Raw genomic sequence first — 25,126 nt, forward strand, 5'->3', positions numbered from 1 at the left:
CGTTAGTAACCTACAACTAGTTGTCCACAGTTAGATGTACAGAAATAAATCGATAAATATTATCTTGAATCAATCCATGACCCAGTGTATACGTATCTCAGTATTGATCACAACTCAAACTATATATATTTTGGAATCAACCTCAACCCTGTATAGCTAACTCCAACATTCACATATAGAGTGTCTATGGTTGTTCCGAAATATATATAGATGTGTCGACATGATAGGTTGAAACATTGTATACGTGTCTATGGTATCTCAAGATTACATAATATACAATACAAGTTGATTAAGTTATGGTTGGAATAGATTTGTTACCAATTTTCACGTAGCTAAAATGAGAAAAATTATCCAATCTTGTTTTACCCATAACTTCTTCATTTTAAATCCGTTTTGAGTGAATCAAATTGCTATGGTTTCATATTGAACTCTATTTTATGAATCTAAACAGAAAAAGTATAGGTTTATAGTCAGAAAAATAAGTTACAAGTCATTTTTGTAAAGGTAGTCATTTCAGTCGAAAGAACGACGTCTAGATGACCATTTTAGAAAACATACTTTCACTTTGAGTTTAACCATAATTTTTGGATATAGTTTCATGTTCATAATAAAAATCATTTTCTCAGAATAACAACTTTTAAATCAAAGTGTATCATAGTTTTTAATTAACTAACCCAAAACAGCCCGCGGTGTTACTACGACTGCGTAAATCCAGTTTTACGGTGTTTTTCGTGTTTCCAGGTTTTAAATCATTAAGTTAGCATATCATATAGATATAGAACAGGTGTTTAGTTGATTTTAAAAGTCAAGTTATAAGGATTAACTTTTGTTTGCGAACAAGTTTAGAATTAACTAAACTATGTTCTAGTGATTACAAGTTTAAACCTTTGAATAAGATAGCTTTATATGTATGAATCGAATGATGTTATGAACATCATTACTACCTTAAGTTCCTTGGATAAACCTACTGGAAAAGAGAAAAATGGATCTAGCTTCAACGGATCCTTGGATGGCTCGAAGTTCTTGAAGCAGAATCATGACACGAAAACAAGTTCAAGTAAGATCATCACTTGAAATAAGATTGTTATAGTTATAGAAATTGAACCAAAGTTTGAATATGATTATTACCTTGTATTAGAATAATAACCTACTGTAAGAAACAAAGATTTCTTGAGGTTGGATGATCACCTTACAAGATTGGAAGTGAGCTAGCAAACTTGAAAGTATTCTTGATTTTATGTAACTAGAACTTGTAGAATTTATGAAGAACACTTAGAACTTGAAGATAGAACTTGAGAGAGATCAATTAGATGAAGAAAATTGAAGAATGAAAGTGTTTGTAGGTGTTTTTGGTCGTTGGTGTATGGATTAGATATAAAGGATATGTAATTTTGTTTTCATGTAAATAAGTCATGAATGATTACTCATATTTTTGTAATTTTATGAGATATTTCATGCTAGTTGCCAAATGATGGTTCCCACATGTGTTAGGTGACTCACATGGGCTGCTAAGAGCTGATCATTGGAGTGTATATACCAATAGTACATACATCTAAAAGCTGTGTATTGTACGAGTACGAATACAGGTGCATACGAGTAGAATTGTTGATGAAACTGAACGAGGATGTAATTGTAAGCATTTTTGTTAAGTAGAAGTATTTTGATAAGTGAATTGAAGTCTTTCAAAAGTGTATAAATACATATTAAAACACTACATGTATATACATTTTAACTGAGTCGTTAAGTCATCGTTAGTCGTTACATGTAAGTGTTGTTTTGAAACCTTTAGGTTAACGATCTTGTTAAATGTTGTTAACCCAATGTTTATAATATCAAATGAGATTTTAAATTATTATATTATCATGATATTATCATGTATGAATATCTCTTAATATGATATATATATATATATTAAATGTCTTTACAACGATAATCGTTACATATATGTCTCGTTTAAAAATCATTAAGTTAGTAGTCTTGTTTTTACATATGTAGTTCATTGTTAATATACTTAATGATATGTTTACTTATCATAGTATCATGTTAACTATATATATATATATATATATCCATATATATGTCATCATATAGTTTTTACAAGTTTTAACGTTCGTGAATCACCGGTCAACTTGGGTGGTCAATTGTCTATATGAAACATATTTCAATTAATCAAGTCTTAACAAGTTTGATTGCTTAACATGTTGGAAACATTTAATCATGTAAATATCAATCTCAATTAATATATATAAACATAGAAAAGTTCGGGTCACTACATTGGCCGCCATTGATTGTCTTGATACCACCGGTCTTGCTTCTCCTTCCATTTCAAATTTTGGAGGAGGAACGGGATCACCAAATTCAGAATACCTTGGCTTGGTTGTACTTGATTCTATATCAAAAGTTTCCTGTTTTGATGAAGATTCAAAAAGTTCAAGTACTTCTTTCGGGATCCTACCAAGCTTTCTATCAGGTTCCGTAAACGGTGTAAGTAATGGAGAATCTGAACTTCGGGTATGTGGCATATGCAACCTAAAATCTGTCAATCACACAACTAACAAAACTATTAAATGCACCGATTCTATAAGTCTAAAATTCAAAGATTATTAATAATTTAAAATAATTAAGAAACTACTTAATCACAAATTAGTCAATAATTCCATTTTGACACAAAACTGTCCCCGGCAGCGGCGCCAAAAACTTGATGTACGAAATCAGGTATATAAATTATTGTATGGAAAAATACCGGTTAAAAAGACTATTACACACTAACGGGCAGTGTACCCGATCGTGTAGTAGTATAAATAATGGTTTAGTTCCGTGTATCGTTCCAATTACAGTTATATTAGCCAAACTAGAATTAGAAACTATATTATGATTAACTAAGTAAATGAAACTTAAAAGTACAAGATATTATGTTTTTGTGGCTATTTAACGATTTAGCCAAATCAAAGAAGGTTAAAAAGTAAAAACAATATTTTTGATCTTTTAAGTTTATAATGAAAACAAATGCAAAGAAAGCAAGTAAGATAGTTTGATTTAGATCAAAGAAATGAAATGTTCGTCTAGATATTTTACCCTCGGTATTGGATGTAAGTTTTGCTATTAAGGCCTGATTGAATGATTATGTGTGTAAGTTATCTAATAGGTTCACTAAGAGTTCTCTTAAATAAACACGCAAACACAATTACAAGATCAAGGGTTCCCTTTTCTCTATAGTTCTTGTGTTTGTAATCAAATAACTATGAAATATGCTAATCACCTAAATCGACCAGCCAAGAGTTCTCTTTAGTGAGTACTCAAACTAGAAGTACTAAGTGAGGGTTCCCTATTACCTAGACCTTTTCGTTTGTGACTAGTTGATTAGCAAGATTAAAGACTTAAATAACAATTGTCTTTGCGTTCGCTCTACATAATTCATTCCTATATCATTTAATCGTATTGATCTAATTTACCCCCTTGGTCCGGTTTAGTAAACAATCAATCTAAGACAAGTTGATTGTAAATCAATATGATATATCAACAAGAGTTCTCTTTATCAACAACATATCAATTAACTAGATACAAATGATTAAACATCAATAAGCGTGGTTCTTTAATTCAAGCTTCAATCTTTCACACATAGTACATGCAATCAATAGGATTACATCCAATACCTCGGTTATTAATCTAGACAAACATTATAGAAACTAGCCAACAATCATGGTAACAGACAACATACAAATCAGATTATCAATGGAAATCATTGCTTTAGAACAAGAAATAACCTACAAGAACAATGAGTTCTTGGATGAAGAAGGTTTTGATCTTTGATGCCTTGATGTTGAGCCTTTTCCAAGAGCTTGGAGTTCTCCAATATTGCTCCCAAAATTCGTCTCTGTATTCTCTGGTTCGTACTCTCTAAAACTGGTCTTCAATCATGAGTTATAAAGTGGAGAAAGTAGGTCAGAAAGTCAAAAGTTCGCTGAAACCTACTTCTGGACGGCGTCCTAAATGCTGGACGGCGTCCCGTTGTAAAGGGTTGGATGGCGTCCCATAGATCCGGACGGCGTCCCAGTTTAAAAGGCTGGACGGCGTCCCAAAGCTCAGGACGGCGTCCCGATGTATTGAAAGTTACTGTCTCATTTTCTTTGTGATTTCCTTTCATTTGGACGAAGCCTAACACATTTGAAGCTCTGTTTTACCATTTTAGAGCACTAATTAGACCTTAACTTGTATCGGGATCAACCATGGTCATAAATCATCAAAACTCTTTATAAATCACTCTCCGATACAAATTTGCATATCTTGGCGTATCACTTGTAGAAATGCTTTCATTAACCTTGATTCGAGAGTATTTTATACGATATTGCGATAGATATATATATATTGTTATTGAGCAATATCAATGACCTTATGTGTGTAGTGACCCAAACTTTTCCATGTTTATATATATTAATTGAGATTGATATTTACATAATTAAATATTTCTAACATGTTAAGCAATCAAACTTGTTAAGACTTGATTAATTGAAATATGTTTCATATAGACAATTGACCACCCAAGTTGACCGGTGATTCACGAACGTTAAAACTTGTAAAAACTATATGATGACATATATATAGATATATATATTGTTAACATGATACTATGATAAGTAAACATATCATTAAGTATATTAACAATGAACTACATATGTAAAAACAAGACTACTAACTTAATGATTTTTAAACGAGACATATATGTAACGATTATCGTTGTAAAGACATTTAATGTATATATATCATATTAAGAGATATTCATACATGATAATATCATGATAATATAATAATTTAAAATCTCATTTGATATTATAAACATTGGGTTAACAACATTTAACAAGATCGTTAACCTAAAGGTTTCAAAACAACACTTACATGTAACGACTAACGATGACTTAACGACTCAGTTAAAATGTATATACATGTAGTGTTTTAATATGTATTTATACACTTTTTAAAGACTTCAATACACTTATCAAAATAATTCTACTTAACAAAAATGCTTACAATTACATCCTCGTTCAGTTTCATCAACAATTCTACTCGTATGCACCCGTATTCGTACTCATACAATACACATCTTTTAGATGTATGTAATATTGGTATATACACTCCAATGATCAGCTCTTAGCAGACCATGTGAGTCACCTAACACATGTGGGAACCATCATTTAGCAACTAGCATGAAATATCTCATAAAATTACAAAAATATGAGTAATCATTCATGACTTATTTACATGAAAACAAAATTACATATCCTTTATATCTAATCCATACACCAACGACCAAAAACACCTACAAACACTTTCATTCTTCAATTTTCTTCATCTAATTGATCTCTATCAAGTTCTATCTTCAAGTTCTAAGTGTTCTTCATAAATTCTACAAGTTCTAGTTACATAAAATCAAGAATACTTTCAAGTTTGCTAGCTCACTTCTAATCTTGTAAGGTGATCATCTAACCTCAAGAAATCTTTGTTTCTTACAGTAGGTTATCATTCTAATACAAGGTAATAATCATATTCAAACTTTGGTTCAATTTCTATAACTATAACAATCTTATTTCAAGTGATGATCTTACTTGAACTTGTTTTCGTGTCATGATTCTGCTTCAAGAACTTCGAGCCGTCCAAGGATCCGTTGAAGCTAGATCCATTTTTCTCTTTTCCAGTAGGTTTATCCAAGGAACTTAAGGTAGTAATGATGTTCATAACATCATTCGATTCATACATATAAAGCTATCTTATTCGAAGGTTTAAACTTGTAATCACTAGAACATAGTTTAGTTAATTCTAAACTTGTTCGCAAACAAAAGTTAATCCTTCTAACTTGACTTTTAAAATCAACTAAACACATGTTCTATATCTATATGATATGCTAACTTAATGATTTAAAACCTGGAAACACGAAAAACACCGTAAAACCGGATTTACGCCGTCGTAGTAACACCGCGGGCTGTTTTGGGTTAGTTAATTAAAAACTATGATAAACTTTGAATTAAAAGTTGTTATTCTGAGAAAATGATTTTTATTATGAACATGAAACTATATCCAAAAATTATGGTTAAACTCAAAGTGGAATTATGTTTTCTAAAATGGTCATCTAGACGTCGTTCTTTCGACTGAAATGACTACCTTTACAAAAACGACTTGTAACTTATTTTTCCGACTATAAACCTATACTTTTTCTGTTTAGATTCATAAAATAGAGTTCAATATGAAACCATAGCAATTTGATTCACTCAAAACGGATTTAAAATGAAGAAGTTATGGGTAAAACAATATTGGATAATTTTTCTCATTTTAGCTACGTGAAAATTGATAACAAATCTATTCCAACCATAACTTAATCAACTTGTATTATATATTATGTAATCTTGAGATACCATAGACACGTATACAATGTTTCGACCTATCATGTCGACACATCTATATATATTTCGGAACAACCATAGACACTCTATATGTGAATGTTGGAGTTAGCTATACAGGGTTGAGGTTGATTCCAAAATATATATAGTTTGAGTTGTGATCAATACTGAGATACGTATACACTGGGTCGTGGATTGATTCAAGATAATATTTATCGATTTATTTCTGTACATCTAACTGTGGACAACTAGTTGTAGGCTACTAACGAGGACAGCTGACTTAATAAACTTAAAACATCAAAATATATTAAAAGTGTTGTAAATATATTTTGAACATACTTTGATATATATGTATATATTGTTATAGGTTCGTGAATCAACCAGTGGCCAAGTCTTACTTCCCGACGAAGTAAAAATCTGTGAAAGTGAGTTATAGTCCCACTTTTAAAATCTAATATTTTTGGGATGAGAATACATGCAGGTTTTATAAATGATTTACAAAATAGACACAAGTACGTGAAACTACATTCCATGGTTGAATTATCGAAATCGAATATGCCCCTTTTTATTAAGTCTGGTAATCTAAGAATTAGGGAACAGACACCCTAATTGACGCGAATCCTAAAGATAGATCTATTGGGCCTAACAAACCCCATCCAAAGTACCGGATGCTTTAGTACATCGAAATTTATATCATATCCGAAGGGTGTCCCGGAATGATGGGGATATTCTTATATATGCATCTTGTTAATGTCGGTTACCAGGTGTTCACCATATGAATGATTTTTATCTCTATGTATGGGATGTGTATTGAAATATAAAATCTTGTGGTCTATTATTATGATTTGATATATATAGGTTAAACCTATAACTCACCAACATTTTTGTTGACGTTTTAAGCATGTTTATTCTCAGGTGATTATTAAGAGCTTCCGATGTCGCATACTTAAATAAGGACAAGATTTGGAGTCCATGTTTGTATGATATTGTGTAAAAACTGCATTCAAGAAACTTATTTTGTTGTAACATATTTGTATTGTAAACCATTATGTAATGGTCGTGTGTAAACAGGATATTTTAGATTATCATTATTTGATAATCTACGTAAAGCTTTTTAAACCTTTATTGATGAAATAAAGGTTATGGTTTGTTTTAAAATGAATGCAGTCTTTGAAAAACGTCTCATATAGAGGTCAAAACCTCGTAACGAAATCAATTAATATGGAACGTTTTTAATCAATAAGAACGGGACATTTCAGTTGGTATCAGAGCGTTGGTCTTAGAGAACCAGAATTTTGCATTAGTGTGTCTTATCGAGTTTGTTAGGATGCATTAGTGAGTCTAGACTTCGACCGTGTTTACTTGAAAAATGATTGCTTAACAAATTTTGTTGGAAACTATATATTTTTAACATGTGAATATTATGTGATATATTAATCTCTTAACGCGTTTGATATTATGTGATAGATGTCTACCTCTAGAACAAGTCCCATTGACTCACCTAATAATAATGAAGAGTCAAATGTAAATTGGAATGAAGAAATAGAACCGGTGGGGGAAATAATAAAACGGTTAAGTAAAAGAAAATCCTCAACCAACCGGCCAAGGTTAATTATGGTCAATGGTGTTCCGCCAAGGAATCAAAATATTGGGAGGATTACCAATTCTCCGATGAATCGGATTCCGACGAGAATTCCGATGATGTTATAGAAATTACCCCAACTGAATTTAAAAAGGCAAAAGAAAATAATAAGAGAAAGGGCATAAAAATAGAGAAATCTAATTCCAACCCTGATGAACTTTATATGTATCGTCAACCCCCGAAGTCCTTAAGTTGTAACAATGACCCGGGAACCTCTAAACCACCAGGTTTTTCTAAACCAATGTGGAAAATGACGGCTCGTATTAGGGGAACATCATATATCCCTAGAAACTTGGCAAAACGAACCAAAACCGAAGAAGAAGAAACAAGCGAGTCAGAATAAGATATTTGTATTCGTGTGGTGTAATATATGTAATATAGTGTGCTTATGCTTTATGATATATGTAAAAATTGCTTGTATTAATAAGTATTTTTTTTTATGAATCTAACTCTTGTCTATTTTACAGTATAAAAACACAAAATGGATAGACAACCCAATATTTTAAGAGACCTACCCAGAGACATGATTGATGAAATCTTGTCTAGAGTCGGTCAGAATTCTTCGGCACAACTATTTAAGGCGAGATCAGTTTGTAAGACATTCGAAGAACGTTCCAAGAATGCCTTGGTTTATAAAAGGCTTTCGTTCGAAAGATGGGGGATATCACATTGGGAAATCTATAAGTTACGATGTGTTTACTTTGATGCATATATTGCGGGGAACCCAAATGCTATTTTACGCAATGGGTTAAGAAATTATTTTGACTCAATATATCCGAATATTGGACTTCGTGATTTAGAAAAAGCGGCTAACATGCAACATAAAGAAGCATGTTATGCTTACGGATTAGTAATGTTCGCTTCTCACCAAAGTGAGAATAAGAACATCGGGCTACAACTATTAAACAAAACGTTCCCACAAGTGACGGAGTCGGTAATTAGGGTAAGAAATGAGGTTTTTAGATTGTTACGGGACTGTTGGACATTACGTAACCCTCGTCCCTTTGACGACGTTACAACACGCTGTCTTATCAACGGCCATAACGGTTATGTTCCACAAGACCAAGGATGGGAAGTAATCCTAGTAAAACCAGAATGCATGACTTGTTTCTGGACGTATGAATTACGTGTCTTTATTGCCTTTGCTGAACGACTTGTGTACTAGCTATAATTATCTTCACAACCATCTTGTATCAAATTTATTGTGTGCTATATTTCATGCTATATGTAAAATAAGCGGTATTGTAAGTTTGTAAAATATTGTGTAAAAGTTTGAACGCGAAATATTATTATAATCAGTTTTTCATATAGAATTGTAGTAGTTGAATTGTATATTAGCTACTAAGTATGAACTTAACGGGTAGGTACTACCTGAATTTAAACTTATAAAACGCTAATATGAAGAAAAAGCTTTTATAAATGAGTTCATATTATGCTACGAAATACTATTAACTACTCTTAATATTCTGTATGATTAACTTGTTCCATTTGACTATTTTGAAGGAAATGGCACCGACTACTTGACACACCGTGAATATGAATGAAGAGGAATTCCGTACTTTTTTAGCTTCAAACATAGCCGCAGTACAGGCTGCGCTACATACCAACAATAACCTTGGATCTAGCTGTGATGACCCGGGAATTTCCGATCAAATTTAAACTTTAATCTTTATATAATCCCGACACGATAAGCAAAAAATCTGTAATGTTGAGTCTCCAAAGTTTTGAAATCTATATTCATGAAATCAATTACCCTTTGACCATGCCTAAAGATTCACGAACAATTATGTGTAAATAAATATATATGCATATACATGTGTGCCTATTAGATTGAGATATATTAATAAAACATTGAACGAAATAGTTAATATGAATATAAGCTATGAGATATATTTTATGAACTTGGAAATGCTATCAAAGTATTGAATGAATAATATGTTACATAAACGTATCTGTTCGATGTAAGTTTATCGACGAGATTAAAAAGATAATATCAAATGATTGAATTATCAGATACATTGAATTATGATTATGAGTCTCTGTTATGAGGTCCACTTTGAATTAGGAAACTCTTATTTTTAATGGTATTCGGAATAATTGGTAAAGTGATTTACAAATGAGAACAAAAGTGTCACATATCGAGAGTTAGACAAAAGTTAGTGGAGAAGTGAATTTTATAATATTTGATTGATCTAATTTCAAATGTGCGAAACCGTTTTTCGATATAATAGAACTTGATCATTTGATTCGTTAGATATTAAGATATATTTTTTAAAAAGTTTAAGGAAAGTAAACTAAGCTTTGGTGAGTAGTTGAATCATATCAAATTAGGTTTAAAGTATAAACGTTACGAGATATAAGATTCCTAGACAAATTTAAAAAAATAAACTTTTAAACTATAATTAGTTTTGAAAAACTAATTATTATATTATTACAGTAATATTTCCATTATACACGATACGTACGAGTTTATATATTTTTAAATGAAAATATATATATATATATATATATATATATATTTTTTTCAAAGTGATAAGTTTATAATATCAAATTAGTTATAAAACGTTTTGATTTAAACTAATATTATAAAATATGTTTTGATAAATAACGAGACTATGATTATTAACAGTAAATGACCAAAATACTCAAAAGATTAAGTTACACCTTGAGTGGGTTAGTTTTTAATTAATTTAAGTCTAGTTAGTAATAAAGGTACATGTCACAAAACGTTTAATTTAAGATAAAATGTTTTGACAACACAACGAGATTTTAATTTATAGAAGGAAATGACCACAGCGCTCAAATTTTATAAGATACATTTTTACAAAGTAATTTATTGATGAATAAATCAAACTATTACTAAAGGTACACGTCGCATAACGTAAAAGATTAGTTTTCATAACGTACGAAAGTGCGCTCGAAAAACCGAAAGTGGTACATGAGTCGTGAGACCACGTCCGTGTCATTTTTGTAAAAATTATATTTTTACCATGAGCGTAAATATAATATAATATTTAATTAATTCTAAAGATTAAATATATTATATATATAATAATAATTAATAAAGCATAGGAAACATGTAAGAACATGTAATACGAGTAACTTTGAAGATTAGTTCCGTAAATTACGGACTTTTGATTCATCAATTCTTGGAGATTTGCGAAGGCAATGGGCCCAAGTTTGGTGTATATAGCTCGAATGCATTCTGAATTCTTCATCCATTTATCCATCTATCTCATTACTCCGTATGATATTATTTATAATAATATTATTATTATTATTAAATTTATTATTATTAATATTAGTATTATGAGTGATATTATTTGTATTATACATAAAATATTAAGACGAGATCCTGCTCGCGTATTTTCAAAACGAGTTTTATGAGTGGGTCAAAGCTAAGGAAATTATTGGTTGTAGCTATGGAGGTTATGGGTATGGATCATGGGTATGCTCGTGAGGTTAATTTAGTATTTATCATCTCCGTTGCGTTTACGTACCTTTCCTGCAATATTGAACCTCAATATTGATACGTGAGTACTCATAATTTAACTTTTACATATTAATAGTGTATCCCTGACTAGTGCTCGAGAAAATAGGATTATGCATGCTTGTACATTTGATATTGCCCTTAGATAGGTTATGTTGAATCTTAAAGGTTGTTATACTAGAGATGAAATAAGGTATAAGATATGCATGACATTGGAAAGCTAGTGAAAAATTAATAACTTTTCCTTTAGATGCCAAAGGGATCTGATGGACGGATTAGAAGTTATAGCCAATTGAAATTTCGTAAAAACGATTATTATTATCGTCGTTATTATCGTTGTTCTAATTTTTATCTAATTACTAATATTATTATTATTATTATTATAATTATTATTATTATCATCATTATTATTATTATTATTATTATTATTATTATTATTATTATTATTATTATTATTATTATTATTATTATTATTATTACTACTGTTATTATTACTATTACTATTACTATGATCATCGTTAATAAAAAGTATTATTATTAAAAATTGTTATTTTATTTATTACTATCATTTATTATCATTAAAAGTTATAATTAGTATTATTATTATTATTATCACTGAAATAAATTATTAGTATTATCATTATCATAATAATAATTATTATTAGTATTATAATTAAAACTAGTAATCGTAATATTTAACTATTATGATTACTATTATATTCATTAAAATGAACGCGATATAAAAGACGATTTAAGAACCTTTAACAAATTAATTAGGAGATAATGAGTATGAGTATCATGATGAAATTTAAATAGTATATAAAATTATCGTTCTTATTATTTTTATCATTACTAGTATTATTAAAAGTATAGTTAGTATAAAAACTATTATTTATCCCAAATTTATCATTTTAATAGAAATGTCATTGTTATTATAAAATATCATTACTATTATCATTTTAAATAAAAATTAATACTTTAATTTTAATATTAAAAAGTATCGTAAATATTAAAGATGTCAGAATTAGAATTATCATTTTACGATAATATCATTTTTAGTAAATATAAATATTGATTGTTATTAATAAAATAATAATAATTATTATTACAAAATAATACGACTTTTACTTATTATTATTATTATCAATGCTATTTTATCAAATAAAAATGTAATACAAATTATATAATTACCTCAATAGAATCTATCACAATATTTTTATGATATTAATTGAACTTTATAAATTTTATTACTTAAGATATATAAAAGTATATTTTAATATACAATTGTATTTATTAATAAATGAATTATATTATTTACCTTATTAATTTTTTTTAAAAAATATTTTTTTAAAATATAAAACGATGATATTTAAATTATATGATAATCATTTTTAAATTTTGGAGATCATTTTGAGTCAAACTAATTTTTGTCGACATTTGCATATTAGACTCGGGCATTAGGATTGTGGTACACTATGACTTAACTTAATGTATTAGACAAATATTGACAAATACATAAATATATATAAATAATTTAGGTTCGTGAATCCAAGGCCAACCTTACACTTGTTCGATGATGTTATATGTATTTTTACTACAAAATACAGTATGGTGAGTTTCATTTGCCTTTTTACCCTTTATATTTTTGGGCTGAGAATACATGCGCAACTTTTATAACTGTTTTACGAAATAGACACAAGTAATCGAAATTACGTTCTATGGTTGAATGATTGAAACTGAATATGCCCCCTTTTAGTCTGGTAATCTAAGAATTAGGGAACAGACACCCTAATTGACGCGAACTCTAAAGATAGATCTATCGGGCCCAACAAGCCCCATCCAAAGTACCGGATGTTTTAGTAATTCGAAATTTATATCATGTCCGAAGGAGGATCCCGGAATGATGGGGATATTCTTATATACAAATTGTGAATGTCGGTTACCAGGTGTTCAATCCATATGAATGATATTTTGTCTCTATGCATGGGACGTATATTTCTGAGAACTGAATATGGAAATCTTGTGGTCTATTAAAATGATGGAAATGATTGTTTATGTTAAACTAATGAACTCACCAACCTTTTGGTTAACACTTTAAAGCATGTTTATTCTCAGGTACGAAAGATAGCTTCCGCTGTGAAATTGCTCATTTTAAAGATATTATTTGGAGTCATTCATGACATATTTCAAAAGGACGTTGCATTCGAGTCGTTGAATTCATCAAGATTATTATTAAGTCAATTATAGTTAGATATATTATGAAATGGTATGCATGCTGTTAACTTTCAATGTAATGAAAGATTGTCTTTTCAAAAACGAATGCAATGTTTGTAAAATGTATCATATAGAGGTCAAGTACCTCGCGATGTAATCAACTGTTGTGAATCGTTTATAGTCGATATGGACTTTGTCTGGATGGATTAGGACGGGTCTTCACAGTTGGTATCAGAGCGGTGGTCTTAGCGAACCAGGTCTGCATTAGTGTGTCTAACTGATAAGTTGTTAGGATGCAATTAGTGATTCTGGACTTCGACCGTGTCTGCATGTCAAAAGTTTTGCTTATCATTTTTAGTCGAAAATCATCTGCTTATCATCCTTAGGAAATTACCTGCTTATCAAGTCTAGACACGTCTTGCTATATTAATTAAATGAGTAGTGTATAGACAAAATTCATATCTTAGCGTATCTGCTAAATCATATCTTATCGTATCTGTTACTTTAAACTTTGCCTGACATATTCCGCAAATTCCTCCATAATCTATGAAATCTTTTGTTCTATATCTATGGATATTCTATGTAATTAGAATACCATCCGATAACCGAAAATCATTTCATATCGAAAAATCCTTATTCAATCGTACGAAATGGAATTCATCATTAATTCAAGTTCCTCGGATTCCGAAATAGAATCCCACTCCAGCTCCGAAAGTAGTGTGACCGGAATGGATCAACCAATTAGCCATCATCTATTCTGGATGAATTGGGGATGGGTTCGTAGCCTCCTTAATCATTGGAGACAAGAAGAAGGTGATCCCTTCCATATACCACATTGCCCTCTTGGCGAAGAACCTGAAGCACTTACCGGCGAACCTGTTCGAGACACCATTTTCTCTCTCATCTCCAGGGTATCTCGTCACGATTATATACTACACCAAATTCTAGATTATATTTATCCGCTCGTCCGAACTACTGATCATCCCGGCGTAATAGAAGAAGTCAACGAGCTTCGCGCTCGGGTAGTGGCTTTGGAAAACACGGTGCGAAGGTTACAAACACCATCAGCAGCACCAGCACCATAAACAGTACCGCCAGTAATATCCACATCGCAAGCCTCAATACCATAAGCACCAGCAACATCACCGGCATTAGCAGCAACCACCATTATTAACATCAGCAGGATCATTACCACCGCCAACAATCACATCCGCACCTCGGGTATCAGTATCACACACACCATAAAAACCAAGGAGTACCAACTGCAACAAACGATGAAGTATTGATTCATAACTTCATCAGAGAAACTGCAGTGATTATATAATCTCTAAAATCTTAGAGATTATTTATCTCAACCTTAACCATAAACCAGATGAGTGAACAGAGATGATAGAGAGAAGGACCAAACTCTGACAAGAATTTTGCACGGCTTACAAGCTAGACTTGTTTTACCAATAACATCAGCAGTACCCTTAACCTCACCAACACAGTCAGTATTGTCAACATCGTTAGAATCGTCAGCACCTCTAACATCACAAGCTTCGCCAGTTCAAGAAATCACTGTGGAAACCATTACGAATTAATAACGATTATATTGTATCAACGAGTTATGAAGTATTAACTCAGTTCCTCCGAAGAGTTTATATGTATATTCTATATATATATAAAAATTTTAAACCATAACAAATCTTTCTGTACTAAGCTATTACGTATGGAACTTAACTATCCGGTTAATTCATATTACTAACATGCTATGATGTACATTCTTCGTTAATAATTTAATCATTGTTAACCATAATCTCTGTTTCAAACTTAATGAATTTTATAATAAATCAAGCGTATCATTCAATAACATGTTTGATTTTACACTTTCATCTGCGATGCACTCGAAACTTTGTAGAAAACATCAATCGTACATTGCGAAGTTCGCAAGAATTCTTCAAGCGTCAACATCCTTCACCGAGTAATATCAATAAAAAAAATAAATATTAAAGTATTGATTGCAATAAGTGAAAAACTCTATGGAGATTATGTAATCTCTAATGTTTCAGAGATTATTCATTTCTAATGCAAGCCGAAAATCAAATGAGTTTAATGTGATTTTAAACTCATTAAATCTGTATTACATCTAAAGAAAATATACTCACATATATTTCATAAAGACTGAAATAAAAATTCTTGTTCAAAATATTAATTGTGAAATTTTTTTTACGGGTAGGTAATACCCGAGGGATATTTAAATTCACAATTAATATGTTACATTCTTTGAATCTGATTTAGTAATCACCAACTGTATTCACTACTCTCGCAACGATATACATTCTTTCGTAAAAATCAAAATAACTATTCTCATCAAAATTTGATTACATATTCTAATTTTGACAAATCAAAATCCAAGTCAAGAATTAACAGAAGACATCACTCTTAGAATTCCTACATCTATCAAAGTCATACTTTGAATTCAAAACTGTGACAGAACATCACTTTTATTCGTAACACTCAGAAGTGTATAAAAATCATTCGAGATTCCGGAAGATTTCATCATTTGAATATTGACTATGACAATCTGCATTTACAACCCTTCGAAATTTCGGAAGACACTTCAAATAATGAACAATCGAGATGATGATCCAATCACACATGACACGAAGTCTTGTACCTGAAAAACTTTCGAAACCAAAGTTATCGTTTAACATGTACCCGCGTCGAACTCTTTAGCATTTATTAGCAAAAACAACATTTCGATTCCTTTTCAAAGTAGCCAATTTTGTCACAGCTCCAGCAAGTCAATTTCGACATTTCAGTCGGACTAGTCTTATTATAAACCCAATAGATACGTTGCTATTCGTCATTGTTACTGGGGAACCTTTCATATTCCACCATATTACTACCAGCATTTAATCATCTAAAACACGATTCTTCTGAACCCACCTCGGATTGATAACCAGTGATTCAGATATTATAACATTAAATGCAGAGGAAACATAAAAAAAAGTAGATGATCTAAACGGCCAAAAGTTTGATGATAAAAGATAGTGAGTTGGTAAAGCTCAGAAAAAGAAAGGATTTGGTACTGAAAAACGGATTGAGCAAAGTATGAAGGAAGCCGTGGACAAATCACAGAGACTGAATCTGCCTTCAAAGGATCCAAATGATTCAGTGTCTGCTAAAATCGTTAGCAAACACATTACCTCTTATTCTAAACCTTCACAGACAGATATTCTTCATCATCATCTTACCTTAAATATTATAAGATATCTTCGTATCTCCCATTATACATATTCTCCATATCTCTAGAGATATTTTCGCAACTATTCTTATCTGAAATCATCTATCTCTCTGTAATATCTACAAACATAAAAGAAACTGTGTTAGTTTATAAATTCTGAAAAATTCGAATATGAATGTTTTTGAAGTGGTGTTGGGAACTGATGCAAGGGTTAGTATAATATAATGACACTTGATCAACGTCATTATATTACAGTAATTCATGCTGAGTTTCTAATGGACGTGATGATTCACAGAACATACCGTCATCATGTGCCATTTATACGACTCCTACATTCTACCTAATCTCTAAATATATCAAGAAAATATTTCTTGATGATTCGGTCTTTTCCAGGGTATTCTGGTAATTTGACAAATCAAGATCGTACCCTTTCAAATTCCTTCTTAGAACAATTACTATATTCATTCCTAAATCCATACATACAAATTCCGGACCATTACAAGAGCTACTTAATCGCAAGAAGAAGAAACGAAAGGACAAAGCTCTGAAAACAAAAATTGGGGTATAAACCGCAGCAAATAGGAGAGAACATTAACTATGGATGACAATGATTATAGAAGACAGAAGCAAGGACATCGAAGTATAAGGGAAGATATAAAACCCAACAAATCACCCATAAATTATAAACCATAGATGTCAATGCAAATAGCAATATAAAGACACGGAAGGACTAGAAAAACTATAAACCCAAGAGTATAATAGAAGTAAATAGATTCTTCTGGTGGCAGATTAAAAAGAAGAATGACAGATATAAAAGTTAAGAAGATATCAAAGATCAGGATGGGATGGAGCATATTAACGAATACTTTAAAGTATGAATTAAGAAAGAAAGAATAGAAGGTGTGAGTTGTAAGGAAATGGAAAAGGTGGATTTATAGGAAAATATTCGACAGAGCAATCGAAGCAGATTATCGCGTTCAACCAAAGAAGATCTGAATCTCCTTAATTACTGAAAAATCAAATCTTATTATGAAGATTTCTTCTAAATTCCTTAATTACCTAAGAACCAAATCTTATTACGAAGATTTTCTTTAAATTCCTTAAATTCCGAAAATCAATCATAACCACGTCATCAGTTAAAACGATTCTACACTTACTCATTTAGCTCTTCTACGATAGCTTCACTCATACGCTTCGAGAAATCAAATTATTTTATCCATATTCCTTCATCATGATAGAACTCTATGTATCAGCCTATATTCGTCATAATAACATTCTTACTGTTAGCCATGACGACCTCTATCAAATTTCGGGATGAAATTTCTTTTAACGGGTAGGTACTGTGATGACCCGGGAATTTTCGATTAAATTTAAACTTTAATCTTTATATAATCCCGACACAATAACCAAAAAATCTGTAATGTTGAGTCTCCAAAGTTTTGAAATCTATATTCATGAAATCAATTACCCTTTGACCATGCCTAAAGATTCATGAAACAATTATGTGTACATAAATATGTATGCATATACATGTGTGCCTATTAGATTGAGATATATTAATAAAACATTGAACGAAATAGTTAATATGAATATAAGCTATGAGATATATTTTATGAACTTGGAAATGCTATCAAAGTATTGAATGAATAATATGTTACATAAACGTATCTGTTCGATGTAAGTTTATCGACGAGATTAAAAAGATAATATCAAATGATTGAATTATCAGATACATTGAATTATGATTATGAGTCTCTGTTATGAGGTCCACTTTGAATTAGGAAACTCTTATTTTTAACGGTATTCGGAATCATTGGTAAAGTGATTTACAAATGAGAACAAAAGTGTCACATATCGAGAGTTAGACAAAAGTTAGTGGAGAAGTAAATTTTATAATATTTGATTGATCTAATTTCAAATGTGCGAAACCGTTTTTCGATATAATAGAACTTGATCATTTGATTCGTTAGATATTAAGATATATTTTTTAAAAAGTTTAAGGAAAGTAAACTAAGCGTTGGTGAGTAGTTGAATCATATCAAATTAGGTTTAAAGTATAAACGTTACGAGATATAAGATTCCTAGACAAATTTAAAAAAATAAACTTTTAAACTATACTTAGTTTTGAAAAACTAATTATTATATTATTACAGTAATATTTCCATTATACACGATACGTACGAGTTTATATATTTTTAAATGAAAATATATATATATATATATATATATATACATATATATATATATATATATATATATACATATATATATATATATATATATATATATATATATATATATATATATATATATATATATATATATTTTTCGAAGTGATAAGTTTATAATATCAAATTAGTTATAAAACGTTTTGATTTAAACTAATATTATAAAATATGTTTTGATAAATAACGAGACTATGATTATTAACAGTAAATGATCAAAATACTCAAAAGATTAAGTTACACCTTGAGTGGGTTAGTTTTTAATTAATTTAAGTCTAGTTAGTAATAAAGGTACATGTCACAAAACGTTTAATTTAAGATAAAATATTTTGACAACACAACGAGATTTTAATTTATAGAAGGAAATGACCACAACGCTCAAATTTTATTAAGATACATTTTTACAAAGTAATTTATTGATAAATAAATCAAACTATTACTAAAGGTACACGTCGCATAACGTAAAAGATTAGTTTTCATAACGTACGAAAGTGCGCTCGAAAAACCGAAAGTGGTACATGAGTCGTGAGACCACGTCCGTGCCATTTTTGTAAAAATTATATTTTTACCATGAGCGTAAATATAATATAATATTTAATTAATTCTAAAGATTAAATATATTATATATATATATAATAATAATTAATAAAGCATAGGAAACATGTAAGAACATGTAATACGAGTAACTTTGAAGATTAGTTCCGTAAATTACAGACTTTTGATTCATCAATTCTTCGAGATTTGCGGAGGCAATGGGCCCAAGTTTGGTGTATATAGCTCGAATGCATTCTGAATTCTTCATCCATTTATCCATCTATCTCATTACTCCGTATGATATTATTTATAATAATATTATTATTATTATTAAATTTATTATTATTAATATTAGTATTATGAGTGATATTATTTGTATTATACATAAAATATTAAGACGAGGTCCTGCTCGCGTATTTTCAAAACGAGTTTTATGAGTGGGTCAAAGCTAAGGAAATTATTGGTTGTAGCTATGGAGGTTATGGGTATGGATCATGGGTATGCTCGTGAGGTCAATTTAGTATTTATCATCTCCGTTGCGTTTACGTACCTTTCCTGCAATATTGAACCTCAATATTGATACGTGAGTACTCATAATTTAACTTTTACATATTAATAGTGTATCCCTGACTAGTGCTCGAGAAAATAGGATTATGCATGCTTGTACATTTGATATTGCCCTTAGATAGGTTATGTTGAATCTTAAAGGTTGTTATACTAGAGATGAAATAAGGTATAAGATATGCATGACATTGGAAAGCTAGTGAAAAATTAATAACTTTTCCTTTAGATGCCAAAGGGATCTGATGGACGGATTAGAAGTTATAGCCAATTGAAATTTCGTAAAAATGATTATTATTATCGTCGTTATTATCGTTGTTCTAATTTTTATCTAATTACTAATATTATTATTATTATTATAATTATTATTATTATTATCATCATTATCATTATTATTATTATTATTATTATTATTATTATTATTATATTATTATTACTACTGTTATTATTATTATTACTATTACTATGATCATCGTTAATAAAAAGTATTATTATTAAAAATTGTTATTTTATTTATTACTATCTTTTATTATCATTAAAAGTTATAATTAGTATTATTATTATTATCACTGAAATAAATTATTAGTATTATCATTATCATAATAATAATTATTATTAGTATTATAATTAAAACTAGTAACCGTAATATTTAACTATTATGATTACTATTATATTCATTAAAATGAACGCGATATAAAAGACGATTTAAGAACCTTTAACAAATTAATTAGGAGATAATGAGTATGAGTATCATGATGAAATTTAAATAGTATATAAAATTATCGTTCTTATTATTTTTATCATTACTAGTATTATTAAAAGTATAGTTAGTATAAAAACTATTATTTATCCCAAATTTATCATTTTAATAGAAATGTCATTGTTATTATAAAATATCATTACTATTATCATTTTAAATAAAAATTAATACTTTAATGTTAATATTAAAAAGTATCGTAAATATTAAAGATGTCAGAATTAGAATTATCATTTTACGATAATATCATTTTTAGTAAATATAAATATTGATTGTTATTAATAAAATAATAATAATTATTATTACAAAATAATACGACTTTTACTTATTATTATTATTATCAATGCTATTTTATCAAATAAAAATGTAATACAAATTATATAATTACCTCAATAGAATCTATCACAATATTTTTATGATATTAATTGTACTTTATAAATTTTATTACTTAAGATATATAAAAGTATATTTTAATATACAATTGTATTTATTAATAAATGAATTATATTATTTACCTTATTAATTTTTTTTTAAAATTTTTTTTTAAAATATAAAACGATGATATTTAAATTATATGATAATCATTTTTAAATTTTGGAGATCATTTTGCGTCAAACTAATTTTTGTCGACATTTGCATATTAGACTCGGGCATTAGGATTGTGGTACACTATGACTTAACTTAATGTATTAGACAAATATTGACAAATACATGAATATATATAAATAATTTAGGTTCGTGAATCCAAGGCCAACCTTACACTTGTTCGATGATGTTATATGTATTTTTACTACAAAATACAGTATGGTGAGTTTCATTTGCCTTTTTACCCTTTATATTTTTGGGCTGAGAATACATGCGCAACTTTTATAACTGTTTTACGAAATAGACACAAGTAATCGAAATTACATTCTATGGTTGAATGATTGAAACTGAATATGCCCCCTTTTAGTCTGGTAATCTAAGAATTAGGGAACAGACACCCTAATTGACGAGAACTATAAAGATAGATCTATCGGGCCCAACAAGCCCCATCCAAAGTACCGGATGCTTTAGTAATTCGAAATTTATATCATGTCCGAAGGAGGATCCCAGAATGATGGGGATATTCTTATATACAAATTGTGAATGTCGGTTACCAGGTGTTCAATCCATATGAATGATATTTTGTCTCTATGCATGGGACGTATATTTATGAGAACTGAATATGAAAATCTTGTGGTCTATTAAAATGATGGAAATAATTGTTTATGTTAAACTAATGAACTCACCAACCTTTTGGTTGACACTTTAAAGCATGTTTATTCTCAGGTACGAAAGATAGCTTCCGCTGTGAAATTGCTCATTTTAAAGATATTATTTGGAGTCATTCATGACATATTTCAAAAGGACGTTGCATTCGAGTCGTTGAATTCATCAAGATTATTATTAAGTCTATTATAGTTAGATATATTATGAAATGGTACGCATGCTGTCAACTTTCAATGTAATGAAAGATTGTCTTTTCAAAAACGAATGCAATGTTTGTAAAATGTATCATATAGAGGTCAAGTACCTCGCGATGTAATCAACTGTTGTGAATCGTTTATAGTCGATATGGACTTTGTCCGGATGGATTAGGACAGGTCTTCACACTAGCAGTACAGGAAATCGTGTAGGATGCACCTACAAAGAATTCACTGCCTGCAAACCTTTGGAATTTGATGGAACCGAAGGACCGATCGGATTGAAATGGTGGACCGAGAAGGTCGAATCGGTGTTTGCCATAAGTAAGTGTACTGAAGAGGACAAAGTGAAGTACGCTACGCATACCTTCACAGGTTCTGCATTAACATGGTGGAATACCTATCTAGAGCAAGTGGGACAAGACGATGCGTACGCACTACCGTGGTCAGCATTCAAGCACTTGATGAACGAGAAGTACCGTCCCAGAACCAAGGTCAATAAGCTCAAGACAGAACTTAGAGGGTTACGAACCCAAGGATTTGATATTACCACGTACGAAATACGATTCACAGAATTGTGCCTATTGTGTCCGGGAGCATTCGAAGATGAGGAAGAGAAGATCGACGCGTTTGTGAAAGGATTACCGGAAAGAATCCAAGAAGATATAAGTTCACACGAGCCCGCCTCCATACAACAGGCATGTAGAATGGCTCACAAACTAGTGAACCATATTGAAGAAAGAATTAAAGAACAGACTGCTAAAGAGGCCAATGTGAAGCAAGTCAAAAGAAAGTGGGAGGAAAACGGTGATAAGAATCACCAATACAACAACAACAGCAATTACAACAATAATCGCAACAACTATCCCAACAATCGCAACATCAATCGCAACTACAACAAACGGCCCAACAACAACAACAACAGCAACTACAACAATCATCCCAACAATAATAATAACCGCAACAACAACAATCAGAAGCAGCTATGCCAAAGGTGTGAAAAGTATCACTCAGGGTTTTGCACCAAATTTTACAACAAGTGTAAAAGAAATGGTCATAGCGCGGCGAAGTGTGAGGTCTACGGACCAGGGGTTAACAAAACAAAAGGAACAAATGGTGTCGGAACAAGTAATGGCGGAGCAAGTAGTGTCGGAGCAAGTTATGCCAATGTAGTTTGTTATAAATGTGGAAAACCGGGCCATATTACTAGAAATTGCCCGAACCAGGAGAACACGAATGGACAAGGCCGCGGAAGAGTTTTCAATATTAATGCGGCAGAGGCACAGGAAGACCCGCAGCTTGTTACGGGTACGTTTCTTATTGATAATAAATCTGCTTACGTTTTATTTGATTCGGGTGCGAATAGAAGCTATATGAGTAGAGATTTTTGTGCTAAATTAAGTTGTCCATTGACGCCTTTGGATAGTAAATTTTTACTCGAATTAGCAAATGGTAAATTAATTTCAGCAGATAATATATGTCGGAATCGAGAAATTAAACTGGTTAGCGAAACATTTAAGATTGATTTGATACCAGTAGAGTTAGGGAGTTTTGATGTGATAATCGGTATGGACTGGTTGAAAGAAGTGAAAGTAGAGATCGTTTATTACAAAAATGCAATTCGCATTATACGAGAAAAAGGAAAACCCTTAATGGTGTACGGAGAAAAGGGCAACACGAAGCTACATCTTATTAGTAATTTGAAGGCACAAAAACTAATAAGAAAAGGTTGCTATGCTGTTCTAGCACACTTCGAGAAAGTACAAACTGAAGAAAAGAGCATCAATGATGTTCCCATTGCAAAAGAATTTCCCGATGTATTTCTGAAAGAATTACCGGGATTACCCCCACATCGATCCGTTGAATTTCAAATAGATCTTGTACCTGGAGCTGCACCAATAGCTCGTGCTCCTTACAGACTCGCACCCAGCGAGATGAAAGAACTGCAAAGTCAATTACAAGAACTTTTAGAGCGTGGTTTCATTCGACCAAGCACATCACCGTGGGGAGCTCCTGTTATGGTTGTCAAGAAGAAAGATGGTACATTCAGGTTGTGTATCGACTACCGAGAGTTGAACAAACTTACCATCAAGAACCGCTACCCACTACCGAGAATTGACGACTTATTTGATCAACTACAAGGCGCGTCTGTTTATTCAAAGATTGACTTACGTTCCGGGTATCATCAAATGCGGGTGAAAGAAGATGATATTCCAAAGACTGCTTTCAGAACATGTTACGGTCATTACGAGTTTATGGTCATGCCGTTTGGTTTAACTAATGCACCAGCCATGTTCATGGACCTTATGAACCGAGTGTGTGGACCATACCTTGACAAGTTTGTCATTGTTTTCATTGATGACATACTTATTTACTCAAAGAATGACCAAGAACACTGTGAACATTTGAGAAAGGTGTTAGAAGTATTGAGGAAGGAAGAATTGTACGCTAAGTTTTCAAAGTGTGCATTTTGGTTGGAAGAAGTTCAATTCCTCGGTCACATAGTGAACAAAGAAGGTATTAAGGTGGATCCGGCAAAGATAGAAACTGTTGAAAAGTGGGAAACCCCAAAAACTCCGAAACACATACGCCAGTTTTTAGGACTAGCTGGTTACTACAGAAGGTTCATCCAAGACTTTT

Source organism: Rutidosis leptorrhynchoides, chromosome 6, assembly GCF_046630445.1.
Source record: "Rutidosis leptorrhynchoides isolate AG116_Rl617_1_P2 chromosome 6, CSIRO_AGI_Rlap_v1, whole genome shotgun sequence".
Taxonomy (NCBI): domain Eukaryota; kingdom Viridiplantae; phylum Streptophyta; class Magnoliopsida; order Asterales; family Asteraceae; genus Rutidosis; species Rutidosis leptorrhynchoides.